Source organism: Onthophagus taurus, chromosome 7 (genome assembly GCF_036711975.1).
Source record: "Onthophagus taurus isolate NC chromosome 7, IU_Otau_3.0, whole genome shotgun sequence".
NCBI lineage: Eukaryota > Metazoa > Arthropoda > Insecta > Coleoptera > Scarabaeidae > Onthophagus > Onthophagus taurus.
This window is the reverse complement of record NC_091972.1, coordinates 35,970,450-35,985,037: the sequence shown is the minus strand read 5'-3', so window position 1 is coordinate 35,985,037 and position 14,588 is coordinate 35,970,450. Positions and strand designations below refer to the sequence as shown.

The 14,588-nt window shown below is 32.7% G+C and overlaps 1 protein-coding gene and 1 long non-coding RNA gene across 3 annotated transcripts in view; one reads left to right on the top strand and one right to left on the bottom strand.

The window, feature by feature from the left end:
• LOC111423954 (Heterogeneous nuclear ribonucleoprotein K) overlaps positions 1 to 14,588 on the top strand; it is a 107,402-nt gene that overhangs the window by 11,035 nt on the left and 81,779 nt on the right. The gene's annotated exons all lie outside the window — the stretch shown is intronic.
• LOC111423985 (uncharacterized) lies at positions 5,730 to 6,255 on the bottom strand. Its single transcript, XR_002707558.2, has 2 exons — positions 5,935 to 6,255; positions 5,730 to 5,875 (listed from the first exon to the last, which is right to left on the bottom strand). It is a non-coding gene; the product is annotated as an uncharacterized lncRNA (long non-coding RNA).

The window sequence follows — 14,588 nt, the reverse complement described above, 5'->3', positions numbered from 1 at the left end:
TATTCGACATACCAACATGTTTTGATTTTAATATCGAACGTGTAATATCTCAAAATTATATTCTGAAGAATCCCAAAATGTATACAAGAAGCACTACCCCAATTTTATTGAATCGAGTCGGATATATATCGCAATTAATAACAAGATTTATTGCAAAATATAATGTTAATACATGTGTGAGTTGTTGTGATAGAATGTTTTACAGCTTTGAATGAAGCGCCCAATAATCTTTGATGGGTGTGAAATACTATTTGCTTACATTAAGTCTTTACCTAATTAAATCATAATTAAATACGTGCCATTAGATATTATGAGTATCTAATGTTAAGGAAGACATAAACTAATAGCATACTTAGTTCCGTGATATTGTCGAGGTCTGAGTTGTACTGGATATAAGTACCTGTATACCTGGTAACCACGTATCATTAGAAGTTCTAAACATCCAAGTTTCTGACAAACACAATAAGTTAATAGCGTTAATAATATTAGACTTTAGATCATACATTTTAGCAAGAGCCATTCATTAAAAACAAAATAAACATACTAAAAACTTAAGAAATTGTCGAAAATTTTGTAAGAAACAAGTTGTAAGAAACTTTTTATCGTATCTCGGTCTCCATCTTCAGGAATGGTGAAATATTTATATAATTACTATAATTATTTAACTCTCGTCAATCATCCTTGGCGTTCTGTTCAATCCATTATCGTAAAATTGCTCAATAGTTGCTTAAAAGATGCTTATATAATCTGTCATCTATCTGTGACCTAGGTAACGTAGTGTTAAGGCACTAAAAAAATTATTACGAAACATCAGGTCTTCACTCCAATATATTGTGATTATTGTTAAAGGTCTATTGGAAGTAGATTGTCACAAAATTTCAACTTTACAATTAGTATTGTTAATTTTAAAACTTTTCGAATTTTTATCTGCTGTTGATGCGGCACATTGGTTTCATTTATAATGGAAAGCTTATCATTAAGGCTATTACCACGAAATGTATTAATACCGCGTATGTTCAGTTTATCTTTGAGATTAAGAAAAAGTGATACACCAGCAAAATTAATTATTATAATTCCTGTCCTGACTTCCTAACGCCCGTTATCATTTTGTTTTGCGTGGGTTCCTTGATATTCTCTATGAAGTGTTGACTAATGAATTTATTATCAGCACACCAAGGACAAACATCGCACCGCTTTCTTTTTGCTGCTCTATTATTGATTGATGTTGTTAGAACTTGTTGACCAAATTTCGACTCAACTCCTTGCGGAACACCCCATTCCAAGTAGTTCAAAGTTAGTCTATCAATTGAATGGTAAATGATGTAAGCATTAATTGCTGTAATATTCATGGGATGAAAATATAATGTCCATTCTTTTATAGATAATAACTTCTATTTACCATTGCGAAAACTTTTATGATGTATCTATTTTTTGTATGTGTTGTATCTTGTCAATTGTTCACCAAAGGTCACATTTTCACCTCTTCCATAATTGGATATACAATTGTCATTTATCAATAAAACATTTCACATTTTTACTCTACATTTTGTTGTGTCATCAGAACGTAGACTTGTTGGAAGAAACATCATTTACTGGATTTGATCTCTGAACAAAACAATACTAATATAATTTATGTATGAACTTTGATACCAGCAATGTACTTAAGTCGAAGCAAATTTTCCCTTTCTTGAACAGTTGTGGTGCTCGCGTTATGTTCTTTTGCATAGTTTAGTACAATTTTTAGACATCTAAATCATCCAAATCATCTCTTCGGTTATGTTAACACTTTATTATGTACTTTTCTTGTAAATAGTTGTATGATACCACTTCAAAGAAATAATTTTAAACGTGGTTTTGAAGTTTTATATTTTCATTGTTCTCGTGGTCGTATTCAATTTCATTGCATGAATCATGTTTCTAATACTGATAATCATCTAGAACTTCATTCAGCACGACATCTATTCCTACAGCATTCATATTGATTTCTAAATCATCTATTACGTAATCGTCGTCATCGCAGAGTTTCCTCTGCCAACTTCGCATGTATACGAGGTAACTTCAATATATGGCAACCATGTCGGTATTTATTTTTCAAAAATTGGTATTTTAAAAAGAAAAGGGTTTCCCCAATTACGAAATTTTACTAAAAAATGAAATTATGTTCTTAATTTTACTTCCGTAAATAACCTCATGGGATCATTGCATGAATTTTCAACGGATATTAGTAGGCACATAAAGTTTTTTCATTAGACTTTCAAATAAATTTAACAATAATTATATATAGGTATATACTATATTCCTCTCGGAGTCAAATAGCCCCCATATACCCAATAAGTCTTAAGTAAGAAAGTAGAATGCATTATCTAAAAAGCTTGAAATAATGCAACGCTTTAAAAATGAAACATTTAAACTGAATTAGAAAATATAGATTGTACTGGGATTCGAACTCAAAACGTTCTAATTGTTTTGTTTACGCCTGAAAATGTGTACTTTTTTGTATACAACGACCCATTTGTGTATGTATATGTAGTAGCAAGTCATGCAATTAGTGAGGCAAATTGCACAAAAATATTCCACTTTAATATGGCAAGAATTTTAATAAGAAAATATCTCCTTGAAAATATCCCTATTTATAGTTTTTATGTATTTTTAATGATTTATAACTTAACAACAACTGTTAACGTTATTTTATTGTGATTTATTTGTTTTCTGATAGCCTACATCACACTATAAACTTTTTTATTAGCTTTATAAATAAATAAATTGTACTATTTTCTGATATTTATTTAAAACGAACCTTTAATGTATTCATCTTCTTATATAATAGTTCCAAAATAATGGGAAAACCATTACAGAAAATAATCGACAAAACTATGTCCTAATGACATTACCCCTTAATGGACACAAATGTATTATGTTTTCCCTTAATGTTTTTTTGAATACTCTATGTAAAATAATATATTATAAACACTATTTATATAGAGATTTTTTTTTGAATTCGTCCACATTTGAATGAAGAACATAATACAGTTGAATGGAAAATAGATAATTGTGAATATTTCAAATAATTATTAATTTATTTTAAAGTTCGTGATGTGTACAGGTCCGTTTCGTTAACCAATCCATCGGTTACCATATGGTCTGTTTAAATAATCAGTGACAAGATGAGAAAAGTTTGAAGGGGCACCTTCATACATAAACCACATTCCCTGCCTATCGCCAAACGGAATGTCTTCTAGGAGCTCATACAAATTATTTTGCAAAAAATTCAAGTAAGATATTCCGGTAAGCTTGGGTGCTAAAAAGAAAGGGCCGATGAGATTGTCACCAAGAAGACCACACCAGCCATTTAAGGAAAAAGTATGTTGGTAATGAGTAGAAGCAGTCGTATGAGGGTTTTCTTCGTGCCAAGTATGGGTTTTTCGAAAATTAATAATCCCGTTTCTGGTAAAAAAAGATTCGTCAGTAATTATTAGGCAACTCAGGAAGTTAGGATTTCGTGTACATTGTTGAATTAACCACTGGCAGAAATTTCTGCGCTTATTATAGTCTTCTGGTAATAAATCTGGGACATGTGTAACATGATATTAGATACAACTGTTGCACACGCAATGTTCGCCATACGCTTGTACTCGAACATCGAAAGTGACAATCTTCTGGTGCCAGTTTCCCTAAGACGTATTTCAATGGCTTCAAGCGTTTTACGATTTGGTATCCTTCTACTGGTAAATTTTTCATGGTACCTTCGAACAGCAGTAGCTCCATTTTTAAGTACATCGCTATAAATTAACAACAAACAGACAGTTCTGCAAAAGTGAACAATTATTAGTAGATATTTAAACATCTGTCAAGCAAAAGAACAATATGCGATTGTTGTCCATGGCTACTTGATTAACACAATACTTTCAGATATTTTACTTCAACTTTAAATATCTCGGTAATAAATTAATTTGGGACATATGTTTATTTTGTGCTGAAGAATACATCCCTAAAATAGTGCGTTGCAATTCTGAAACACCCGGTATATTAACAACAATCTTATTAACTAAATTGAATGCAAAATAATCCAGTTTAAATAAATAAATGAATAAAATAATAACAATATTAACAATAATAATAAATTTGAATTTATAACATTTAAGTTTAGGTTGGTATTATGTTTTAATACGTTGTAGGCCCTCCATTGCCGTCCATTGGCTCCACTAACTTTTTGGTGTAGTTTGGCGAGATTCTATCCCAAATTTAACAAATTTCATTTTTCAATTCGCTTTTGGTTCGGCACTTGCCATTTTTTAACTGAAACTTAACTTCTCCCCATAAATGTTCAATAGGATTGATATCCGGAGACTGCGGTGGTGTTTTTAGTTGTTTTGAAATATTGTATCATAACAATTCGTTCACAAAGTATGATGTATCTTTGGGATCATTATTTTGTTGGAACCAGAACACAGTTGGAAGGTTGAGTTTTTGAGAGCTTTGACATAAATTACGCTTTAAAACATTCAAATAACTAAGTTTTGTCATATTTCTCTCAATAAGCTCCTTCAATTGATCCCCACAGCATTACTAAACCACCCCTATCATATTCACAATTATCTATCTTCCATTGACCTGTATACTCCATTTTGTGAGCAACTGTATATACCAACTACCTGTAGATATATACCTATTTAGTCGCATTTATGACAACATAATATATTTAATACATTATCTCTAAGTAGGTTAACGAGGATCTTTATAAAAAGAAGTACATTTTACGAGTAGGTAAACACTTTAGGGCAGTTAAAACGAAGGTAAATCCATTTTTGATAGAGAATGCGCCCTCTACGGGAGGGAAGAGGGTGGCTTGAAGTCCCCGATTATAGGTTCGTCATCGCTTGTATCGCGTGGCCAATTCGTCGGTTACTTGGCAACCGTTCCGTTACAACTCCCGGTGACATTCTGCTCACCTTTCCTCCTTCCGGGGGGGTGGGTGACCGGATCGGTGGGGTACACGGGCACGTGCATTTTTAATATGTACCGCGCTCATCACTTATTTACGAATCGACGGACGGGCGCGGTGGCGTATACGAACCAACGTTCAAGGGGGGTTGATGTGAAAGGAGGGAGGAGAAGAGGTTTACACGACGGATATAACGATTGGCCGGCCATTTTTCCAAAGCCGACTTTTCGATTGCGACCGCAGGTCCGGCCTAAGTATTTCCGGCACGCGATACTTCGCTTACGTCGAAAGGCGCCGCCACCACTACCGCCATCAACCCCCCTCTTTGGCTTTCGCGTCGTCGTAATTGCCGGTGTCATTCGATAACCGGGAGCAAACTTTGTGCCGAGAAATTTTAATGAGTTGAAATATCGGGTAACGTTAATCCCGTCGGCTCCGTCTTCAAATTTGTTGTTGTTTTTGGAAAAGGGATGAACTCGAGGGGATGAAGATATATTAGAATTTATCTTTGGGATGAAACTGTCGAAGTTAGTATAGAAGGAACAAGGATCGGTGTTGGCTTACTTAGGAAATTGTTTTTATGCTGTTATAGTCTGAATATTAGGGTAGCTACATTTTTTTATGGCGTGGTTTTAACGTTTAATGAAGCGACTATGGGAAGGGGATTATTTTATTAAGTTGAGTGCAACCACCACTATAATCATCTGACCTATTTTCTTTTCAGACAAATTTATAATGTTTTTTTTATGGGGTTCGCTTTGATAGTTAGCTTATTGACTGCAATGTATAAATTATAACTTCTCCTTTATTACAATTATATATACTGCTCAATCTACATAATTATATAAATTGAGGTGTAATGGTACCATTTGTAAGGTTTCGAATTTTATGCCACAGCGACGTTTCTTCGGGTCTAATATATCTACCACCAACCTAAAAATTATAACACATATTTTATTATTTACAAATTAACAAATTAAGTACTGTGATACTCATAGTAAATATAATCCTGCATATGTAAATGTAACGTTATATTACGCTATATTCAATAATTACAGACAATTTTGAAATATTTCTGACTTATGTCTGTTAATCTAGACAAATTTCTGATGAATGCGATACTTCTGATTTGTTCTTAACACATAATTTGTACGTTTTCTAATATAACATATAATTTTGATATATTTATCATAATTTTGTCAAATTTTTTGATGAGTTTCTGACATATATAATACAATATGACACATATGTCCCAATTAAGCGGGTTGCCATTAAACAGCGACCCAATTAAGCGAAGTAATTGGGGGATTTTAAAATATCCGGGACAACCGGATATTTTAAATATTGAAAACTTGTTTGTACGTAAAAAGAAACAATTTTAACTAACATTACTTAGATAAAACATATTTATTCAACGTTCTTTAGCTTCATTTGTTGTTTGTATAAAAACTCCTCTTTTTTAACCTACTAAGGAGATATAGGATTAGTATCAGGCGTGACTTCATCGCTACACTGTGGGAAATTATTCTTGACTTTCAAGAAAAATTTGTTCTTGAATGTATTTCTTAGAAGCAAGTATAAGATACTCTTAAAACAAAAATATTTGTTTGTTTTAAGAATAGAAATATTATCGAATGAAGTAGCACCAATCTTTTGTATCAAAAAATTCATTCTTGCGTCAATAATTTGTATAATACTCAAATGAAGAATTATACAAGATTTTTGTTATAGGAATAAGTTTTTCTAAAAAGAAAGATACGTTATTCTTGACTTAAGAAATCTATTCTCGATACGAAAATGGGATTTGGTTGACGCAACACTAAGATACTCTTTTTCAAGATTATTGATTTACTTTCACTAAGAATTTGTTTTCTTGACAATCAAGAATGTTTATATACTTGCTTTGAGAATATTTGGTTATTCTTCACTCAACAAAATGACCTTCTTGTGGATATACAAGAATATGATAAGCTTGAGCCAAGAGTAATAATCTTCGTTCAAGAATATATTTTAGGTGTGTAAATATGAAATCGGAATTTTTGTATAGAAAATACAAGTTGATTGCACCAAAATGATAAAAAATATTATATTCGAAGTATTGCCCAGTGCAAGCTATACATTTTTCCCACTTGTCTGACAATTTGTAAATGCTACGCCAAAAAAACTGTTGCTCTATTGATGCAAACCTATCAGCCTATAGATACTACAAATAAGTGGTTATCGGACGGAGCTAAGTCTGGTGAGTAAGCAGCGATTGTATTTCCCAACTAAACGTCTGTATAGTTTCCTTGGCCAGTTTTGCTATGTGTGATGATTCATTATCATGGAAAAAAATCACTTCGTGTTGCCTTTTTTTTTGATATTTTGGTCGGTTTTCACTCAAAGCTTGCTTCAAATCGATCATTTGTTGTCGGTAACATTTAGTATTAACGGTTTCGCTAGGTTTTAGAAGCTCATTATAGATTACAACCTTGTTCATTCTACCAAACACAGAGCATTGTATTCTGTCCATAGCAATTTGGCCTTTCAGTCGATATGTATGGTTTGCTTGAAGTTACCAATGATCTTTTACGCTTAGAAGAAAAACGAACTTGCGCATTTCGCAGGTCGTTTTTCGCTGTCTTTCATTCTCACTCCGTGTGGAAACGCTGTTCGCATCTTCTGTATCTCTCCCATGGCTTTCAAACGTAATGAAATTGCTTCTCGTTTTACATTTACTCGATTCCCGTGTTTTTTTGCCTTTGAGCGTCATCCCCCTCGAACTATGCTTGCATACAATTCGATTCAATTTTGAATTTTTGAAATCATTCCTAATTCACCAAGAACAGCAGTTTTTTTAAATGGCAACAAAAACTCAATGCTGTCTGCAAATCATAGCTTCCTGATATTAAATTCGACATGTTCAACGCAGTTATAAATTGTCACTTAAAAGTGCTGTCGTATGAATCTTATAGCAACATTGTGGGTTGGAAATTTTTGTGAGATATCAACAAATGGATATGGCCCGATTAGAAGTTAATTGCATTGGAAGCGATTTCATATTTATATACCCGGTAATGTTACCCACGTCACGTAATCGATTCCGATCACTATCGGAATCTCCGTCATTATTTCAAATCTCATTAGATTAGCATCTGTTTCCAAAAAATGATTCGTTAAAGCGATTCATCTATATTATTACTTGAGTAATCATTTTTTCCAAGAGTATACTTTGAACTTTGAAGCCACGATGACTACAACAATTCGGTATACACTCACTACCAATAAAATTTCTCCAACTGTCCATTAAAAATTGTATCGCTTATATCATGTTCACTTTCTAGTTAACTTCTTCAGCACTCGATATGATACCTAACTCTTCTAAATCATTGTTTTAATTTTTTGATAACCACCGTATCGTTTAGGTTGCGTTGTAATTGAATGTTTTTAGTTGGTCCATGGATGAGCTTGATAGTTATCAATTAGTAATAAAATCTTTTTAGGCTGTTTCCTGATTCTGGCCCTAATCTATTAAACAATTTTTATGTACGTATTTTTGTTATGGTATTCTACGGGCGAACTGCTTAAAGACATTCCTTTAAAAAATTAGCGGCCCTCTTTCTTTTACGTGATGATCCTCATTGATTTATCGTCTTTCCAGTTCGTTCTAATATTTAACTAATCGACTGATGATCATTTTGAACTATTACACATAACGTAGACGTCAGTAATAGGAGCTTTAACATAGTCTGAGAGGGTTGCACACAAAGGTGGGTATTCGAATATAGCGATATTCTCATTCCCGTGCAATGTCACGGAACACCTGCGCTCCTACACAGATCGCTTTACGACTCTACGTGTAACAAATGAATTAGTAATTATCATATAATACGAAGAAAAGTTATATGTACATGGAACTAATTATGTATTATGGCTTGTTCTTAGCTTTTGTCTTCCAAAATATTTTCTCAATTGGATTGGATTCAGAATTTCACGTTGTTTTTCTATATTCAGGTCTTGCAGCGAACGATATTAATCTTTTCATATTTAGGCCTACAAATGATCTTACAAGTTTTTTAAAATATCAACAAACTTTTTTCTATGCTATAAAGGAAACATTAGGCATCTACCAACATTCGTGATAGTCGGTGTTATGAAGATTCTTCTTTGATACAAACTTTCTTCCGAACTATCCGTCTTATGGGTCCCTGATCGCTGTGAAGGTGTCAACTGTAATTAACCGTTAGTTGGCTCCAAATTTTAGCCAGATGTTTTACGAAACCAAGGATTTTTCTGGGCTTTTTTTTTAAATGACACAAATTTTGAAATGCCATTATACCAAAAATGACTTTTAATTGGCAGCTGCCAAAAATTGGTAAAATAATTTTCATATATATTATGTATAATATAATAACCTTACAAATTTAGGAACGTTAAAGAAACAGAAACGACAGAGAGAAAAATTAGCAAATAATAAATGCCAACCCATATAAATCATTGCGGCTATTAAGGGAAGACACACAAATTACGCCGTGCCATCGAATTTTATAAACAAATAAATTTTTGCTGTATAGGTGCAATTTTGTTCAACATATGCGACAAACGACGATATCCGTAAGTTTCAGTTCTTGGTTGAATTTACAATTTTGGCAGAAAGAGATAACTTTCTTAATATCTATGTTGGGTGTGACCACGGGGGTTACTTTTTTATTTCTTCTTTAAATTAAATATCTTCGAATTTACTAACTTTTGAAATTAATCAAGCTGCACAGTTTTTGATGTTCTATTACATAACCTTATAAAAGGTTTGTGAAAAGTAATAATACTTAAGAAGTAAAGGCATTTAGGTCCTCTAACAAAAACTTCTTATAAAACTAAAATATCTGAACCCATTCCAGATATACTTGGCCTGGGAGTTTTAAGTGAGACAGCCTGTATATTACCGTCCCGAAGAAAATGGATTCATCGTGAATCTAATATTTTCCTTGTATTTTTCTTTAATTCCGATACTGTGTGCATGTCAACTTCGTGCTTATTTTATTCAATAATGACTTTCTGTTCTCTGTTGGCTCACAAAATTATATTCCAACAACCCATTTGTAGCATTTTAGATTTCTAAGTCATTTCTACTGTTTTCTTGCCGTGTTTTGTTTCCACAAGATCTCTTGCCTGAAACCTGATTAACATATTAAGGACCGCAGAGAAATTTGTGAGTAGTTTGAGAATCTGTTGGATTTTACAGTGATTGGTTGCTAATGAGCTACTCGATCCTATATCTTCTAATGTGCCATCGTGTTGAACTCCTTTAAAAGTTTTGGAATCTCACTGCAACCATTTCTTAAACCCCAGCGGATACGACATGAAACGTTTCTTCCACATGTCATCATTTGACACAGTTTTCTTATGCAAATTTGGCAATCTATCTACATTCTGATTCTCAATCACTTTAATAAACCTATCAGAATTCAAAAGGAATGATATAATCTATGGAAAGCCTTTATAAAAGCAAAAATTCACCTGAAATAGCAGGTAAGAATAGTTACTACGATAATTATCTTTTGCTATCTAGTTTCTTAGAAATTTTTTTATGCGTTTCGACTTAATTTCTTTTATGGCCTGTTGGAAATAGTTGTTTTCAGAAACCTTTTGTTCCCTATTTTTTATTGATCCTAAAGTCCCATTTATGAGAAAAAAATGAGTGACCTGGATGTACTTTATTTTTAACGGTTAAATGAAACTGTTAATATTCTCCACCAATATACTTATATTCTTTTAGATAAAGAAGCAACCCTCAGCTTTCACACAAAAATTTTCTCAATAGTTCTCGGTCTTTGCCAGAGATTTTCTAGATCGATGTGTAATTTACAAATCGCCTAATCATTCTGCTTACTCGTGTGTTTTTCTATGTTGTATTAATTCATTGCGTGCTGCCAACTTAAATCAATTATTATTTTTAGAAATAATAATGTATTTCTTAAAAAGTAAACTATCAAAACTTATAATTAAATGTTAAATCAAAAAATCGCTACTTTTCGAGCATGTCACGTTATACACCATTATTTCATATTGATTCATGTCAACACTTCATATAATGTTGAAAGTGTAAAGTCTAGGAATTAATTATAAAACTAATTTTTAAACAAATTTTCTATTCTACATTCTTAATGATAAAAATTAAAATCAATCTCTATTTTAAAACGTAAATTATAAAAGAATGTGTCACTCAAATTGTTATTTAAAGGTATTGTGTCATGATATCATTATGATAATGTTTTAACTCTCGTGACTGGATCATGGCCAAATTGTTCACTTTGTACATCTATTACAAGTTTGATGAGAACAAACGTTACTAACCTCCACACCTGGGATAAAATTGCCGAATTTACGATTTAGTTACCTTCATCTTTATATTCTACGCTAGATTATATGGTGGATTACAAAACGTTCTTTTATATGTATAGATACCCTTTGACATGGATTCTTGCGAAAGTAGTTTCTTATAAATAAGCTACGATGTCGTCATCATCAAGCCGTATCCCGGGGATATTTACACTAAAACAGCTTGTAGATAGCTGTCTTCGTCTGCAATACACGTTCGTCCGATCTTATCCTAGCCAAAAGAATAAACTTAAAATGCAGTTTGGCAAAGATGACGTCCTCTTCTTCGTTTCATAACCAAAAGATTCTACATGCACCAGATGCATATTTTATCGACAATTTTATTATAGTCTTTAGAAAGAGAGGTTTCTCACACGTTCAAATATAGAACCCCCATTCGTGTTAGTCCACGTAGTAATTCACTATTAAAACTTCTGTGGGGATCCGTTTAATATTCATTATGTGAGCCAACCCATTAGGACACAGTCTGTCGTCCTGGACATACGATACAAGACGTAACCTGTTATTAGATAGTTGCTCCGGCCACAAATGAATGCGAGAAACGACCAACTGTTATAATCCCTACTTTGCAGTGGTAAACCAACCATGTGGTTTTACTGAAAAATACCACTTTAACCCTAAGTATTTTTCTCTAGGTAGAATTTCTACGATGGGTAACGATGTCTCGCATGTTTTATCGGCTAAAAATGGATCGAATGAATATGGGGGACATACTAATAGTATAGAATATTCGTTTGTGCAGCCGTTCTATCAATCGATTTCCTATTTAGGTTAATAATTCAATGACTTCTCGATTATGAATACTTCCATTCTGGGGGTTTAGCACGCTATTTAGTACTTTCTTATTATCCTCATTAACTCCGTTCCTTTTCTTATGATTTTTGTAATTATACGCTATTGAAAATTGGAAGTTAATTATTACAGATGTCGATAATGAAAAGTTACAAATAGAAATTAACAAACTATTTATACGATTTTTATTAATGATAGTTAATAAAAACTGGTAGCTGTGGTAAATGAAATCAAAGCTCCCGCGGAACCACGTTGTGTACATATTCTCACTTAGTAGTCATAAATCTAAAAATTCCTGCATAAACCTCTCGCAACCGCCAAAAACATCCTGTACAGAGTTCGTATAAACAAATCAACGAGGTTAATAAAACTTTATGGATGTCGGCTCATTTTTAATTTTTTTCTTCCATTTTTCATGTACATTTACCGGCTACCCAAAACAAATTTTCAATCGCAAACGGTAAACGTTTAGAAATTCCGTTCTTTACTACCATCGATACACACCATGTAACTGCACTCGCATTCGAGTTTTGACGTTTGTTCAATGGGAACAACAACGGTCTTGATATTCGAAATATGTGTACAAAAAGCAAATTTTTCAATGTCCCCAATTTCGTAAACAAGCCTCGAACACGTTATTGCGTCGTTTGCCGTTGTTGCTATTTTCGGCGATGAGAAAAAAAAAATTAAAATAAATATGTATGTGAAAATTTGAGGAAGAGATAAACGAATTACGACATGGAAAGGATGCCAATTTTATGATGAGTTTATTATCTTAATAGTAACACAATTTTTTTCACATCCGTTTTAGATAGATTTTCGTTTTTAGACGTAATAGAACCCATTTAAGTTAATTTATTATTCCACGAAGTGTTGTTTTAAAATTTGCGTTCCATGAGATTTCGTGTTTGATTATGGTAAGAATTAATTCTTAACTTAGCCCTCATTTAAGATTTGTATATTATAAAAACATTATTATAAAAAAGAAACAAAATATATGACACTGTATTTTTAAAATGTTTTGTTCGTTGTTCTCCGAAAAGATAATGCTAATAAACAGTGTTGATATGATAGTTTTTTTTATAATCTAGCTGAACAGCATATTTAGCAGATATTGGTATATTGACATACCAAGTGTTGTAAAAATGATTAAAAATTATATAATAACAGTTCTTTTATAAACATTTTTGGTTAAGGTAGGCAAGTACATGAGGCATGAAAGTTACAAATTAGGCATTTCTAGAACACAAACTTAGTGCAAAATACTTCCATAGAAAACGGGCTTTAATAAGATTTTAATCAAATGATTAATCGACCAATGACGACATTCAGTTTTTAATAAAGATCTTAACCTGGCATTAATGGGACGTTAACTCGGTGTTAAAGTCGCAATAGAACAGAAAAAGGTTTAACACAACTTTAATGGAACGTTAATCGACAAACAGAATTAACTTAATTAAGATATAGTTTTAGAATGCTCGATTAACGTCCGTTATCGACTAAGTTAACTGATTGCTAATCAAATGATTATTATGATTCTGACGTTTGCATCATATTGAGTATAATTGGTACTTACTGAACCTTAATTAAATGCATATTTTAGAGTACGTTCTTTAGAAGTGGTTGCTCACTTCCCAAACTGTGTCCGTCGTACAGTCTCTTTGAAAAAGAGTGAATCTTCTGTTGTCGGTGGTGCGTTTTCTTCCGGTACAGTTCGTGCTAGAGTTGTAGTTAAAAAGATGAGTAGTTATGGGATACATCTCTAAAGAGATACTTATTTTCTTCAGCCACACATCCTTTTAATAAAATATTATTTATATCTGATTTTTAACCATATCAATGAAAGACAAACTCGACCTGGCCTAATACAACCCAGAAAAATGGATGAATACAAAATCAATTTAAGGAAGGAAAGTGATAATAAAGTAGCTAGAACCAGGAGTTTTTCTTGTCGTTGCAATCTTAGAAGGTTTTTTTTTGCTGTTCATGGTTTACACACATCTCAAAAAAGAAAATAGCTGCTATTATGCTAAATGACAGGTTTAACATCAAAAACTGACCAAAGAAAGGTTCAATAATGGTAATGCTGTAACAAGCTGACTACCTCAACTCGATGCACTTTTCATATGATCTGATTTGTCTCACAGAAAATTGTAAATCGTTCCATACGCCCTTCTATTATTATGCACTTGATATTATCTATAGAAGAGATACAAATTCCTCGGACATTCTTAAGTGTGATGGAGGAAGAGTCTTGTAACCGCAAGAAAGAATATTTCTGTAATAATTTTACCAGAATACTCTACAGCGACTGTAGATTTGTGACTGTGCGTGCAAAGTTGCTCGGCGCGTGTGTTTTTGTGTTATGTTTATCTTGCCCCCACTGATCAATTACATTTATCAGTATTTCTTCACCAATTGCAGTTCCTTTGTGACCAAAATCCTGATGTTAGTCTTTTAATTGTTGGCGATTTTA